Source organism: Equus caballus, chromosome 5 (assembly GCF_041296265.1).
Source record: "Equus caballus isolate H_3958 breed thoroughbred chromosome 5, TB-T2T, whole genome shotgun sequence".
Lineage (NCBI taxonomy): Eukaryota > Metazoa > Chordata > Mammalia > Perissodactyla > Equidae > Equus > Equus caballus.
This window is the reverse complement of record NC_091688.1, coordinates 104,752,712-104,768,426: the sequence shown is the minus strand read 5'-3', so window position 1 is coordinate 104,768,426 and position 15,715 is coordinate 104,752,712.

Below are 15,715 nucleotides of genomic sequence, written 5' to 3'. Positions count from 1 at the left end.
CTGCTGTCAGGCACTTGCTGTGGGCGAGGCTCCTCTCAGTAGGTCTATGGGGTAGATGCTTTATTTTATGGATTTTCACATCCCAGAGCCGCAAACTAGCAGGGCTGGATCGAAACCAGGCTTCGTCTAGCCAAGGCTATGAACAAACCCCGAAAGCTGGGCTCCCGCCTCCAAGGGCTGGTCCTGAGACCAGCACCCTTTACGTAGGCCAATGGTCCTGTCTCAGGCTCATGAAAGAGACGTTTTTAATCCTTCTTCCAAAATACGCTCGGATCTGATTGCAGGCATTGGCTGGTCAATGGAGACACGCTTGGGAGAGTAAATATCATTTGTAGTTTATGTTTCACCCAACAAGACTTTCATCTTTCCTGCTGGAGGAGATAATGATGAGACACCAGCGAGGGACGAAGCTGGTGAGGCTTCCCGTTGGGAAAAACCAGTTCCCACCTGCGCTCTGAAACCCAGTGCCTGGGAGACAAGCGGCGTCCAGATTCCTGGGCGAAAGGAATGTCAGGACTCAGAGACTAAATAAAGCCTAAATAAATAATTTTCTCTTTCCTCCTACCAACATCTGCCCTTGCCCAACTATTAACAAAACTGTTAACTATTAACAAAATGATTCAGTATTCGCTATTCACTTTTAACAACAAAAACAATCGTTATTACTTGTCAAGCATATTCTATGTGCTTTATATTCATTAGGTATTTAATTTTAAAAATAATCTGCCAGATAGAGATTACAGCCCCCAATTAAATATGGAGAAACTGAGGCTTGTATTGATGAAATAAATAGTCAAAATCACAGAGTTGATATATGGTGGAGGCACAGTTTAAACTGAGATCTGTCTCAGTCTAAACCCCATGCTCCTGATTTCTTAGCTCCACTCTCTTGTCCCTCTATTTGAACAAACCTCGTGTTTTCCCTCAGCCTTGCAACCACTCACAATGACCAAGAAAGCCTTACCTGCCAGCCACCAAAGTCCAAATCAAATTTACTTCAAGGCTCATTACCACTTTCTCATGAAAAGTTTTTAATCTCTCCTTTTTACTTTCAACCAAACGTCGAATCTTCTTCCCCTAAATACGAATTTCATTTGGTTTGTTTGTTTTGTGGAGCTTGTATCTGCTCTGGTTATAATTGAAATACAGCCATACGCCACATAACGACGTTTCAGCCAATGAGGGACTGCACATACGATGGTCCCATGAAATTAGTACCACACCCTAGGTGTGTAGGAGGCTGCACCATCCAGGTTTGTGTACGTTCACTCTGTGATGTTCGCACAATGAGGAAATTGCCTGACGATGCATTTCTCGGAACATGTCCCCATCATTAAGGGACACGCGACTGTACTTCCATTTGGTCCCCATCTATCAAGACAGCGCCTGCCTCTCTCTTGGGCCAGGGAAGGTGAGAGAAGGTCTGAGAGGGACCAAGAGGTTAAATGATAACAAAATCACTGAATGGGGGCCTCACCCAGAAATACCCTCACCCTTTCTCCCCTGTGCTCCAAAGGGTAGGGAATCTAAGAGAGAACGGAACTTTGAGTCAGTTTAACCTGGATTGCTGAGAAGTGGAAGCTTCACAAAAATAGAATGACTTGGGGAAGTGAAGACGCCTCCATGGAGTGTTGAGCACTGAGAGAGCCTGAGTCTTTAAGAGGTAGTGACCCCTGGCCCTGGAGTGGGGTGGAATAGAGGGGAGAAGCGCGGAAACCCGCCCATGTCCCTAAGAAGTGGGGAAAGCTGGAGAGCAGGTGGGATTCAAGGGTATAAAGGTCAGGGCCAGTAGACTTGGAAGAGAAAGTGACCACAGGCTGCTGACCAGAGGCCGGGGCAGTGCAGCCCCCAGCTAGGGTGACTGCACACATCATTCTCCAGATTAGGGCAGTTCTGAGAGTGAAAGGGGGCAGTGACGTCTTCTTAACACCGGGATGCTGTGTAAGCACCCTCAGAATCTAGATACCCCCCAGAGGACAAGCAGAAAGAAGAAAATCCTAAACAGATTGAAATTAAACCTGAAATGACTGAATTTACATGAAGCAGACTAAGATTGCATTTTCCGCCAAAAGATAGAATGGGGCTTTGAAATAGTGATTAAGTCCAACTATAGAAAAATAAAGCATATTACAAGTTTTGCATAGCCGAGTCTGGCCTGAAAATATTGCACCTGCTACACAAATATTATGGGTTGGATCTCAACAAAAGTCAAGTCAACATATTCATAAGCAGATAGTCCACAATGATTCAAATTTGCTTCAAACCTGAAACGGTCTTCTCAGCATAAGCACTTTTTTCCCCTCATCCTGGGGTGAAAACGGAGCCCAATGCAGGAGGAAGTTCCCACAGGAGAGGTGGCTGGCAGATGCAGCTGACCCTGAGGAGACACACTTGGACCGTGAAGTTCCACCTACTCTGCCTGGTGATTTGAGGAAGCCAGCACAACTGACATCGCAGCCCAACACCCCTGCTTAGTCTCACTTGATATCCTCGTTTCGGTGGATCACACCTTCCTTTGCAAGCTCACTGAAGCCACCGTTTACTTTGTCACAGCACTGACAGTGGTAACAGCCGACATTTGACAAGCTCTTGTCATGAGAAGGGGACTGAGCCAAGCACTCTATGTGCATTATTCACTCAACTCCTGCAATAACTCTTTGCAATGGGTACTGTTATTGTTTTGATTTTACGCTTGGGAAACCTGAGACACAGGACAGCAGAGACTGGCTAGCTGTGTACTGAGCCAATTTCCCTTTCTGCGTAGGTACACGCTGCACTGCCTTTTCCTCTCTGTCCTCCAACAGAACGTAAGGAAGTCCAATGTCCTCCACTCCCAGGCCCAACCCATACCTGTGGCCCCCACCTCCTCTCTCCCCTCTGTTGGCTGAATGGCAATGCCCTGGGCTGCCATCACTCGGGCTGGGCCCCTGAACAGCAGTGTGGACCAGAGCTTCCCCACCTCACCCAACCCACACCGTCGTTTGGATTCTGTAAGAGCAAGAAGTACACTTCTGTTGTGTTAAACCTGAAAAATAAAAATGGCAAGTAATAGGATATTTTGGAATATATGAGGAAGCCATTTGGTATAAACCTAATTCGGCCTGACCTTGTCTTTCCAAAAGGGCCTGACCGAGGCTGTTGAGCATGCATTGTATATCTGCTTTAGAGATTTCCTCTGGCAAGAGCAAAAGGCCCTTGAGATAAAGGTGCAACTTCCCTCCCCCTCCCAACATTGGCGTCTCCTTAAGGATTAAGTCTTTCCTCAGGCTAGAAACTGATTGCTGCACTCACCTGTGACTGCCCAGTTCGAGACAATCGACTTGCCTCCTGCTACTCCTGCTACGCCCATGAAGATAGCAGACCCACTACCTGCTGTGTCCATCAAGAGCTGTGCCGACAGGGCAATCTTGTGACTATTGTGGGAGGGACATTTCAATCATATGTGAAACATCCTGTTTGGGGGTATATAACCACGCTGTGCACCCCACTTCTTTGGTGCCCTTTCTTCCTTCGGGAAGAAAGCCCCCAGGCCATGGTCCTCAGATTTCAGCTCAGAGTAAACTCACCCAAATTTTCATTTCTAGATTGGTTATGGATTATTTTCGTCGACACTGGATAGAAGTCCGTTGGTAGGTTACGGTTCATCTCGACATCTTCCATGTGAGTGACCCTCCAGTACATTCGAGTGAGTCACTCAGACTCAGCAGGGACTGACTGAGTTCAGGCACTAGGTTTGGCACTTTCCACGTCATTGGTTAGTCACACAACAACCTCATGAAACATGTATTATCTCCATTTCACAGATGAGCAAACAACGAGTAAACTGAGGCTCACAGATGCTCAGGGACTAACCTAGAGATAATCGTCGAAAGACTCAGGACCAGCACCCAGATCTGCTTCTAGTCCAATGGCGTCTGTTTGTTTGTTTTTACCATGATGACTATTTCTAGTGGAGTGCCTGAGGCGGTTTGTTCTGGGTCTTGTCATGTTAGGAACTCAAATGGTCTTTACTGATGGAGCCATGAATATGATCTGAACAACATAGTAGAAACAATCAGCTAAGAGCATTCCACACTTGGGTGAGGCTGCAGAGGCCACTCAAACAGCAGTGCAAGAGGCAAGATGGGGCTGAACCAGCTGAAGCAGGTGCGAGCTCCTCCTGCACCTGCCACGGTGTCGCTCCCCTGAGCTGGGAGGACTCCTCAAAGAGCCCAACAAAGAGTGAACAGCAAGAGAGAGGTCTCAGGGCCCCAGGCCCAGAATCAAGTGTATATCCTTCGAAAACAAAGGTGAAATTAAGACCTTTCCAGACCATCAATACTGGAGCCCCCACAGCAAGAACCAATAAAGTTCTTCAGACGGAGAGGAAACAACAGCCGGAAACTCACATCCAGACAAAGGAACATTGGAAATGGTAGACATGTGGGTAAATTAAAAATATTCTTATTTTTTAATGTTTTAAAAGATTAGTGACCATCTAAAACAAAAATTATAACAGTGTATTATGGGGTTTATAAAAATTATAGAAAGAAAATGCATGAAAGAAAAGTTCTAATGATGGGAAGGGATCAAGTGTAAGATCCTTGTATTATATGCAAAGTGACACATTGGAAATCCTAGAAAAACAACTAAAGTTAAAGAGGTGGAGCTAAAAAGCCCGAAATGAAGATAAAATAAAATACTAAGATGTATTACTTACTCCAAAGGAAGGCAGGAAATGCAGAAAAAAAGGAACAAAAAGAGATGGGACTGCTGGAAAGCATATTGTGAGATGGTATATTTGAATTCAACCATATCAACAATTTTGTTATATGTAAATGAAGCAATATTCCAATTAAAAGAATGATAGTATCAGGCTATATGAAAAGCAAGACCCTGGTAAATATTGTCATCAAGAAATGCACTGAAAATATAAAGCCACAGATAACGTAAAGGAATAGAAAGAGACATTTCATGCAAACATTAATTTAAAGAAAGCTGGGTTGGCTGTATTAATAGCAGAGACCAAGGAGACTTCAGGACAAAGAGGATTAATAGGCAAATACATTATAAAGAACAAAATTAACAAACCAATTTTTCTCATGATCATAGATACAAAAATCCATCCCAAAGTATTAGCAAATTGAATCCAGCAAAATAGAAAAATTTTAATACTTCACAACAAAGAAGAGAGAGGCATTTATCCTAAGAATGCAAGGTTAGTTTAACACTCAAAAGTAAATCATTATAAATCACAATAATGATAAATTATAGTGAAGAAAGAAGAAAATTTTTATGATTATCTCGATAGATACAGATCTAGCATTTAACCAAGTTCAACCCTAATTAATGATTTTAAAAAACTCTTAACATATTAAGAATAAATAGAAATTTCCTAAACCTGATCAAAGGCACAAATATGGTCAGACTTAGTAGGGAAAGATGGAATTGCTTCCCCTGAGACAGAACAAGACGGGCTGTAGCTATCATCATTTCTGTTCAGTATCGCACTGGCGAATGAGAGAGGTAAACCCTTCTTCATTTGCAGACAACATAATTATTTATATCAAAAGTCCTTAAGAATCTAAAAAGCAATTATAATCATTAATAAGCAAATACAGCAAATCTTAGGACAGAGATAATTTATTGTCTTTATATATACCAGCATCAAGCATTTGAAAAATAGTTATAAATAACACCACTTCCGATAGCATCAATAAAAAAACACACTTAGGGGATGTCTAGCCACTTTACTCACAGTATCACAAAACTGAAAGCTACTCAAATGTTCAATCAATAGAAGAAAGGATAAATATGTCGTGTTATATTCATATGTTATAAAACTACTTAGCAATAAGATGAACAGATTACTAAGACAGGCAACAACTCAGGTGAAGTCCAAAAATAATGTAAGGCAGATGCAAAGAGTATACACTGTTGACTCCGTTTATCTAAATCTGCAGCACAGCAAAGCTGATGTGTGGTGAAAAAAAACAGAACACTGGTCGTCAGCGGTTGCTAGGGGCAATGCGGGAGGATCCTGAGTCGAGACACCGTCTGGGATGACCGGGGTGTTCTACGTCTCGACAGGTGTGGAGGTGACACAGGTAATTGCATTCATCAAAGCTGATTCAGCTGTGCATCTGATATCTGTGCATTTCATCCTGTGAAAGTTATACTCCAATCAAAAGAAAAGAAAAAATAGAGGAAAAAGGGAGGGTTGGAGAAAAGGAGGGAGAGAGAGGAAGAGGAACGAAAAGTGGGAGAGAAAGTAGTGGTCCCTGGAGCCCGGAGAGTCTGAGCGGATGGTTTGGGATCACATTGCCAACAGCTGAGAAAAGAGGACAGGAGGGCCCCGAAGGGTCAGGGTCTCAGCCAGAATTTTGTAATTTTTCAAGAGGCCAAACTAAATCTTGATATAAAAGGAAGACATATTTTGGAGATGCAAAACGGAAAAGATGAGCTCTGAACTGTGATTTCTGCTCCACTAGTTTAAACAGCAGTGGGAGCTATAAACATCCGTCCTCAGACTGCTCCGCATGGTTCTCTTGTTCAGTCCCTTTAACTTGGAATACAAAAGTCGCTCCAAATTGCACTGTATTTCTGCCAAACTCCCATGCGGAGAATCAGGCAGCAGGTGTCTCATTCTGCAGCCGTTCTTAGAGGGGTCTGTTCCCACGTCTGAATGGAGGTGGTTGTACGCTCCCCCCGCCACATCTCTCTTCGCAGCCTTGCTGGAATCTATTCTCCTGGAGTACCGTGGAATGCCAACCCACTTACAACTGCAGGGACCATTCATTTCTCTCTGTTGCTTTGCTGTGCTGAGCACATCAGAGCTAAATTCTTGGCAAAGACATTTCACTTATAACAATAGGAAGGACCCCACTCTACCCTGAAGTGCATGCACTGGGAGAAACCGGAAAAGGCCTCAAATAGCTCAGAGAGGGGTGTCAACAGCAACAATCCATACGTAAAAGTCAACTTTCTCCGCAACTGTGTTGAAGTCTTTTCAGTCTTTGGGTACGGGATTAAAAAAAGATCACCTTGAGATCAGGAAACCCCAAAAACTCACTATAAGATAGATCAATTCAGACTCTGCAATACGCTGTGCATAACCACCCCACCGAATAGTCACTATTACTCCTTTTTATTTCAGATGGTGAAACAGGTTCAAACATAGGCACCAAATAACTTGGCTAAGATCAAAAATCCTAAGCTCCACAGTGGGATTTGGATTTTTATGAATCTCATTCCACACTCCACTGTGTTCCCACTACCCCAGTCTGTCCTCTCACGAAACCCCAAGGACCTAGCCCTGTGCCAGCCACCGAAAGAATATGTGTTGGACAGAGAACCTGCATAAAAGTTAGCCCCCCTGAGAGACGGCTGGGAGGTTCTGGGGAAAACCCAAGTCTCACACACGTGTCCAGGCATCTCAATTTTCTTAGAACCACAGGAAACAGGGAACGCTGAAAGCTAACTGACTGTGTGATGGAGTATATTGCTTTTTAGTAATAAATAGTAAGAGGACTCATGTACTTCAAGAACCAGTATTTGAAAAAGCACATTAATAAATCACTTGAAAAGTTTCTCCCATGATTAGGAACTAGACCCTGACACCCGCCGGGTCAGAGACTTCAGGCTACTTCAGTAACCGCCGAGGAGGGGTTTTACGACTCTCTGGAAGCTGTCTGACCTTCAAATTGCACCCAGGCAACCGATCACCGTCTCCTCTGGTGGGGTACGGCGGCCAAATCCATTGACTGTTAATCACACACCAGTTGAGTTAGACGATATCATCCATTCAGAGACAGGTATTGATCTTTGGGAGATTTTGGTTTACTTACTTGTTTTCTGTTGTTTTTACATTGGGCCAGTGGTCTTCAGGTTCCAATGAGGTATCTGACATTTTATGGACATTTTTGTGGACATTCATCTTTTGGGGAGAGGTTCCATAACTTTATAACATTAGTAATGAGTCCACCCATCACACTAAAATTATTAAACACCTTTCCAGACTTTAAAGGCTAAGGAACATGCTCAAAGTTTCCATTTCCCAAGTCACACTCTAATGAAAATATTATCCACTGCGGTGGGAGCTCCAAGAGTCGGGGGACACAGATGGCCTCCTCTGAGATCTTCGTCCATTGCTGAAGTACCTGCCATCACTTTGATATCCCTTCGCTGATCATAGAAATAAAGGATGGACGAATGGAAGGCCAGTATTCTGAAGACTCCAGAGTTATTTTCAGCAGAATGTAAGGATTTGACAGTATATTTTCTTCAGCAAGGCCTTGGGATACAGCTTAGTCACTACCCATCTTTTCTCTTTATGGGGGTGTTTTTCTGGAGGATGTTATTGCCTAGGATACACAAAAAGTCTGCAATATTTCCTGAAAAGCACCCACCACGTTCCTGAGGCAGCTGAACCTATAAAAATTAATGGTTATCATTCCAACTACATGACATTCTGGAAAAGGAAAAATTATGGAGACAGTAAAAAGATCAGTGGTTGTGAAGAGTTGTGGGAGGGAGGGATGAATATGTGAGCAAGGGGTGTTTTTAGGACAGTGAAACTATTCAGTATGGTACTATAATGATGGATATACATGTTATTATAAAAATTTCTCCAAACCAGTAGAATGTTCACCACCAAGAATGAACAACACCCAGTGTCAACTATGGACGTTGGGTGGTGATGATGTGTCAATGTGGGTTCATCAACTGCAACAAATGCACCATCTGGTGGGGATATTGGCAGTGGGAGAGGCTGTGCCATAAGGGGGCAGAGCGTATACGGGAACTCTTCATACTTCCCACTGAGTTTTGCTGCAAACCTAAAACTACTCTGGAAAACAAAGTCTACTTCTTTAAAACATTAATAGCATGATGAGAACTAAGGCGTTATGTTGTGGTGAATGGCCAGTTCCCCATGTCTCCCAGGGTAAAGCTTGGTGACCCTGGGTTGGAACACCTGCTATGGCTTCAAAGCCTTCAAAAGCCTTTCCCTCCTCTTAGCCCGAAGTCAAGGTGGCTGCGTGTGTCCTGAGGAGGCAAGTCTTCACTGACTCCATCCTTCCAAATGTGTGGAAGGAAAGTGTAGGAACAGAACAAGCCACACATGTGCAGCTTTTTATCACTCAGTATCCACAGAAAGGACCAATCTGACTAATTAGATTAAAAACGCCTTTTGGGGGACATGCAAGAACAGAGGCAGGTCGAAGTTCAGAGAAGCAGGCAGAGAGAGACAAGCATTCCCTCCCGACCACAGCCCTGCTCGTTAACATTACTCAGCATCCTGTGCCTGACAGCAGAGTTCCCACACGAGCCCCTCAGCATGATGGAGTTTCCATACAGATCCTCCTTGAGAGGCGAGACCAGCAGATGAAGTGGTCTGACTGGCTTGCCAATCTAGTTTTTCCAGCTCTCAGCATTCTGGTCTATTTATCCATCTCCAGTAGGTGCTTGTTCTTGTACATCCAAAACCCAGCGTGGGCCTGAACACAGCAGACCCCCGCCAAATGTTTTTATATCAAGAAACAGAAAAGATTATCCTGAAATGGCTATTCTAAAACACTTTAGAGTGTTGATTCTCAAAATTTGGTCCCCAGACTAGTAGCATCAGCATCACCTGAGAGTTTGCTGGGAATGCAGATTCTCGGGCCCTGCCTCAGACCTCAGAGTCAGAAACTCCGGGGCGGGGCAGCAGTTTGAACTGAAATAAGCCCTCTAGCTGATTCTGATGTGTGCTAAGGCTCAGCAAACACTTTGTTAGAATTTAGTCTAATGAAGTAATGAGTTGAAGTTCCTGAACCAGCCGGATGAGACCGTGACGACCTCACAAAATTCCCCTCCTGAATTGCTCGTTGATGCCACATGTGGTCCTACTGGGGCGCAGCTGGGAGCTGCCAGTTTGCTGACCTCCAGCAGGCCTATTAAGAGGTGTTTTCCATGGCAAATTTGACACAGATCAGAATCTGACCGAAATAAAGTCAGAAATCTGATGTTTGTCAACCCCGTACGACTGCAGGTTATTACCTCAAGAATGGATTGAAATTATCCGGGCTCAGAGAAGAGGATAGGTAAACCAGAAAGAAGGGCAAGTTTAAATTTATAATACGAAGCATAACTATCACACAGACCATTATAATAGTCAGTGCATTTCCTCTCGGTAGGCAGACCAGCCCAGGAAAATCGAGAAGCTCTTCAAAGGCAGGCAACCAAACCCAGGAGGGTTGACTGAACGGAACTAGTGTTTATTGCAAACAAGCTCCAATAACAATGAGAAGGCTAATATTTATTGAGCATTTTCTAGAAGCCAATCACTATGTTAAGTAATTTACACATATCCTGGCACTGAATCCTCACGCCAGCCTTATCAGTTGGGTATAATATTATCCCCGTTTGGCAGGTTAGAAAACCGAGGGTGAGGGTTGAATAGCCTGGCTGCGTTCCTGCTGGTAAATGGTGGGGCCGAGATCTGGTCCTCCGTCTTTGTTACAACGCAGCAGCGGTATGAATGCTACACTGAGCCGCCTGCTGTAAGACCAGCACCGCCCTCCCCAACCGGGGGGCCCTTGCCTGTGGGGCCATACTACTGGCAGTCCCTTTGTTAAGAGTTTTTCATTAGACAACAAGTTAAAACGGACCCTGCCATTGGCCAACTACAGAACTCTCTTTTTTTCTCCATTTTTCTCTTGCCTGATCAATATCCCTTAACTTCAGGGGCACTTTCTTTAACTACAAGAAAGTATTAGTCATATTAGAGTCAGGGCGTGCAGCTGTATCTCTTTCAGATGACTGCATATCTGTGCTCTAATTCGTTGATCTTACTATTTTCCTTTTAGAATTAATTTTGTTGCCACATTTCTGATTTCTCAGAGAAAGCCCTGTCAGCATTCCTCAATTCCTGATAACTCAAAAATCAATGGGGGAAACTTCTATAGAGACCATGGGTACCGCATTGCAGAATTTCCACCATTTCTATCAATTCCTCTTGTCCCATCCCACTTAAAATCCTAAAAGGTAAAGAAAAAACAGAGAGAGAAAGAAAACCAGGGAGCTCCCATGTTTTAGGAGCAGTTTCACCCCATTATTCTGTCTAACCCCACAGGACCCCTGTCAAGGTAGGTGTCATCATCTCTGTTTCACAAACAAGAAAATAGTTTCTAGAAGATGGATTCCTGGAATGATTTGAGTCAGTTCACCTGTCGCCAAAGCCTGCGTGTGTTTCTCTGCTCCACACTTTCCGAAGCCCCGCTGCGAAGGTTCCGTGGTTTTCTGGAGTTGTTCAGAGGTCAACTGGGAGCAAAGGTAAAATAGCCTTTCCTCTCCCCCACTCTATTCTCGTAATCTCTTCCATTTGGAGGAGGCTTCCCGCCTCCCAAACACTGTGATGGACTTTGCATCCTCTGTGACTCGTATAAGCAGAGGTAGGAAAGGAGCTGAGCAGGACTGCCGTCACACCCCTGTTCTGCGGGTCAGAAACCAGAGCTCAGAGACGTTAGCTGTCTTTTTAGGGTCACCTATCTTTGAAAGGTAGAGACAGGAGCTGTACCTAAATCTTCTACCTCCCAAGTCAACGTTCTGACCACTACACCCACCCTGGATCCTGTGTGTTCAGGACACACAGCTGCTCTCGTTTCCAGCTCAACAGGAGGGACAATTCATGGAGGAACCCAATATGGGTTTTAAGAAGTAAAAAGTCTGTGACTGAGCATCAGGTCACCCCCAAAGGTTCTGAAAAGTTGGTGCTGCTTTCCTGAATCTCACACATCACTGAAAAGAGAATCCACTTTTCCATTGCCTTTGTGAAATATGTTTTTAAACTGAGTCATCATGAGAAACAGATCTTTCTGTTTCCCTCGCTTCTAGGACTTTCCTACGGCAGGACCAGCAGGAAGGGATCTTGGTACCAACTGTTCTGGCCAATTCATGAACACTGACCGACTTCTGCCTGCCTTTTCCCTCTGAGAAGTCCATGCTCAGAACTCAGTCGTAGGTGCCTCTCACTTCAATAGTAGATAGCTCTTGGCGGTTACTGGGCCTCTAGCAGGGAGCATGAGTTTTCTTTTTCACTCTTGGCATTCTTTCAGGCTCCCAGGGGCTAGTTAGTGACCAGCAAATCCAGTAAAAACAGAAATTGTTACCTAATAAAAAACACCAAGAGACTTTCCAGGCCCCAGGGCAAGTAACACCCCTGCCCTTTCTAATTCTCAGACCACATTCCATGTGCAAAATGGAATCATTTTTGTTTTCAAAGTGATGCTAATTTATTAGCCATGGTGCAAATGTTGACTGTGGTAATGGGACTTCAAAAAGAATGTCTGCAGTCCAGAAAGCTTAAGGGGGAATGGGAAATCAATCGAGAGGTGAACAAAATCCAGTTGAGTTCTCCAGACCAAGCTGACTACACTCAGAAATTCATTCACTCATCCACTCACTTTCTTCCTCATTCATTAATTCTTCTGCTCTTGACTGACTGGATTCTGGGAACTTCCTGGGTGCTAGGGGTACACAGATGTTTAATGTATGTTCTGCTTTCTCACGGAAATCACAGTTGAGTCAGGGGCACAGATGAGTAAACAAAGCGTTAAAGACAAGTTTGTTACTTACTAAGGGGGTGGTGGGAGATGTCAGGGAAGGCATGGAAGAGAATGAAAATTTTGAAAGGTGATGAATCTCAAAGGATGATTTACCCAACCTTTATTTAAATAAAACCTCAGACCTTCTGAGGAATAATTAAAAATGTTTATGTTACGGAAAATCTGCGTGGAATAAGACGACTTCATAAAGCTTCCAAACCTTACTTTGGGTGTTTTTCTCCTCTTAGGATCTTTCCCAGGCTTTCTCCTTGGAGATTTGTTTAAGTAAAAGTCTTCATTACTCAGGGTTCTTGGTTACATGCAAAAGAAACAGACTCTGGCTGTCTCAAGCAGAATAGGAATTTACTGGAAAGTTATTAGGGACCCATCCTGTGACAGAAGTTTGGAGGAGCAGACCTGGAAAACAGAGAGAAACCGGAAGAGCTACACAGGGTCAGGCAGCAGAAACAGAACAATGTTGACCAGGAGCAATCTGGTCCTCCTCTGTGCCTCAGACAGGTGAAGTGACTTGCCCACGACCACACAGAAAAGCTGAACATGATTTCTAAGCACTTCTCTGGGGCCCTCTTATGGACACTTACCATTTTGTGTCTGTCAATATCCTCTATCCTAGTTGCAGTCTTTTTCTTTTTCACTTGATTATGGTTTTAAAAAAATTAAATTGTAATAAAATATACATAAAACTTGTCATCTTAAGCATTTTTAAGTGTATGGTTCAGTGGCCTTAAGTACACTCACACTGTTATGCAAGCATCAGCACCATCCTTCTCCAGAACTCTTTCATATTGCAAAACTGAAATTCCATAACCATTAAACAATAACCCCTCACTGACCCTCTCCCAGCCCCTGGCAGCCACCCCCATTTGCATTCTTATCTCCCTTTTGCAGAACCCCCCAAGTTGTGTGGTCCTGGAGGAACCAGTGGCTTCTCACTACAGGTCTTCTCCTCCTTGCCCAGATTAACCCAAAGGTGCCAGAGGACATTCAGCCAGTTCAAGAGTCTCTCCAAGGCGTTTGTACGTCTTATAAAACATACAAGCTGTGGAGCTGGTTGGAGACATAGTCATGGAAGCTGCTGGGGCATGTGGCCTACCCAGTGTCATGCAACTCTTTAAGTGGAGGAGCTGGGGGTCAACCCAGGCGATCTGAAAGCTCGCCTTGCTCCAAAGCTATTGGAGTAGAGAGCTACATGACAGCCATTTGTTGAACAGGAAATTTGGTGAGTTCCTTTACATATTAGGTCATAGGAAGACAAAAATATATACGCAGGTTCCTACCCTTAAGGAGCACTGTTCAGTAAAGACGTAGACTATCAATTACAGTGCAATTTGATGGTCATTTCTACAAGTTTTAATTGGAATATACAGAAAGAAAAGCCTAAATTGGCCTGGAATGTGGGAAGGGATTTCACAGGACTTAGTGCTTGAGTCAGCTCTTGAAGGTTGGTGATAAATACGCATCGCAGGCAAACCGGGACAGTTCAGAAGGTGCCAAGGCACTGCGGCAGGAGAGGCCACAGAGTTCCACAAGCTATCCAAAAGCTCGGAAATTGCTAGAGCATGAAGTGAAAGATGAGACATGGCCAGAAAGGACTCAGGACAAGTGGTTAGAGCATAGATTGGGAAGGTGGAAGGGCCTCAGATGCCATGCAAAGAAATTCTCCAAGACTTTGATTTAGAGCAGAAGCCCTTGGATGTTCTCTAGGTTCAGGAAACACCCCACTGGAACCATATAAAATACTGTTGGTGGATGTTTTTCTTAAGGAGAAGAGCTGGAATTAACATCACCTTTTCACTGTGGGGGTAGAATCTGAGGCATGGGGTGAAAACAATGAAGAACCCTGGAGGAGTTCCTGGTTTCAATGTTTCTGTACCCTACCCCAAATGTCCTCTGTCCATTGGCAATTTACCACGTAATCCCCACATTGCTAGCACTTACTCTGGGGTGGAGGAAGAGCTGGCATGAGCGTGGAGGGTGGGGAGCGGGGTGTGAAACGGGAGGAGATGGTGGTTTGACTTTTCCCTGAGAGTAGCAGCATGCTGATTGCCAAACAGTGAGCTCACCCAGAATGTTAATGCAGTGAGTGCCAGGCGGATAAATGGTCTGTTATTAGACTGCACCGTGCAGCACGTGCTTCCATCCCCTCCTTTCTCCGGTAACATCTGCTGTCGCAATGCATCTAAACTTTGGGAACGTTGGTCCCCATTGACGTGGAAGGGATAGAAAATGTGAGAGATGCTTCACAGAGTGACTAACGGGAAAGGGCGCTTGGCTAGAGCACATCCTTTTTAACTCCATCTCCACTGTGGGTGGCAGGAACACCTGTCTTCCCTTTCTGGTTTTATGATAAGTTTTAAGGCATAGAACATTGCAGGGCCATTTTTCTTCTCTCTCCCCTTTGGCACCTCAAACTACGCAGGGCATACAGAAACTTCTTTAAAATGGTAGACCTCAGTAACCTGAGTTAGAAAATATCAGTTTCGTAATCTCTCAGCAAAGAGGCAGTGAGCACTGTGCAAAGTGCAGCGGTCGTGGCAACTCTCCCTCTGTCAACGAGCTTAAATAAGTGGGAGACAGACCTTTAATGACTGCTAAGGTACACACAAGACTAAAACGTGCTCCATAGAAAAGGACAACGTAATCTGGTGCTTCAGATTTGAGCTATTTGAGTCAGATAAGCCTGGACCAGAATTCCAGCTCTGCCATGGAATTGTTAAACAACGTGGGCCTGGGCAAGTTGCTCTCCCCGTGGATCTCAGCCTTCTTACCTGTGAAGTGGAAATAGTAACACCACCTCTGGGTTTTGTGTTTTATTCCTCTTTGTTTGTGGATTAAAAGATGAGTAAGATGTATTCAGCGTAATGCATGCACAGTACCTGCTTCTAATTGGTGAAAATGGCCAAAAAAGACACTAGATTCAAGAGGAATGGGCTATTAGCTCTGAGTCGTGGTATAGAAAATCTGAACCAAGGAGGTGGTATTTGACCTGAACCTTGAAGGATGAACACACTCACCACAGGAGAACAGAGTTGGAGGAAGAGGAGCAAAAGAGCCTGGGAGATGCGTCGAGGAGCAGAGGTATATGCCAAGGTGTGGAGGACAGAAAGTGGTTCAGTGTGGACACAACCAGC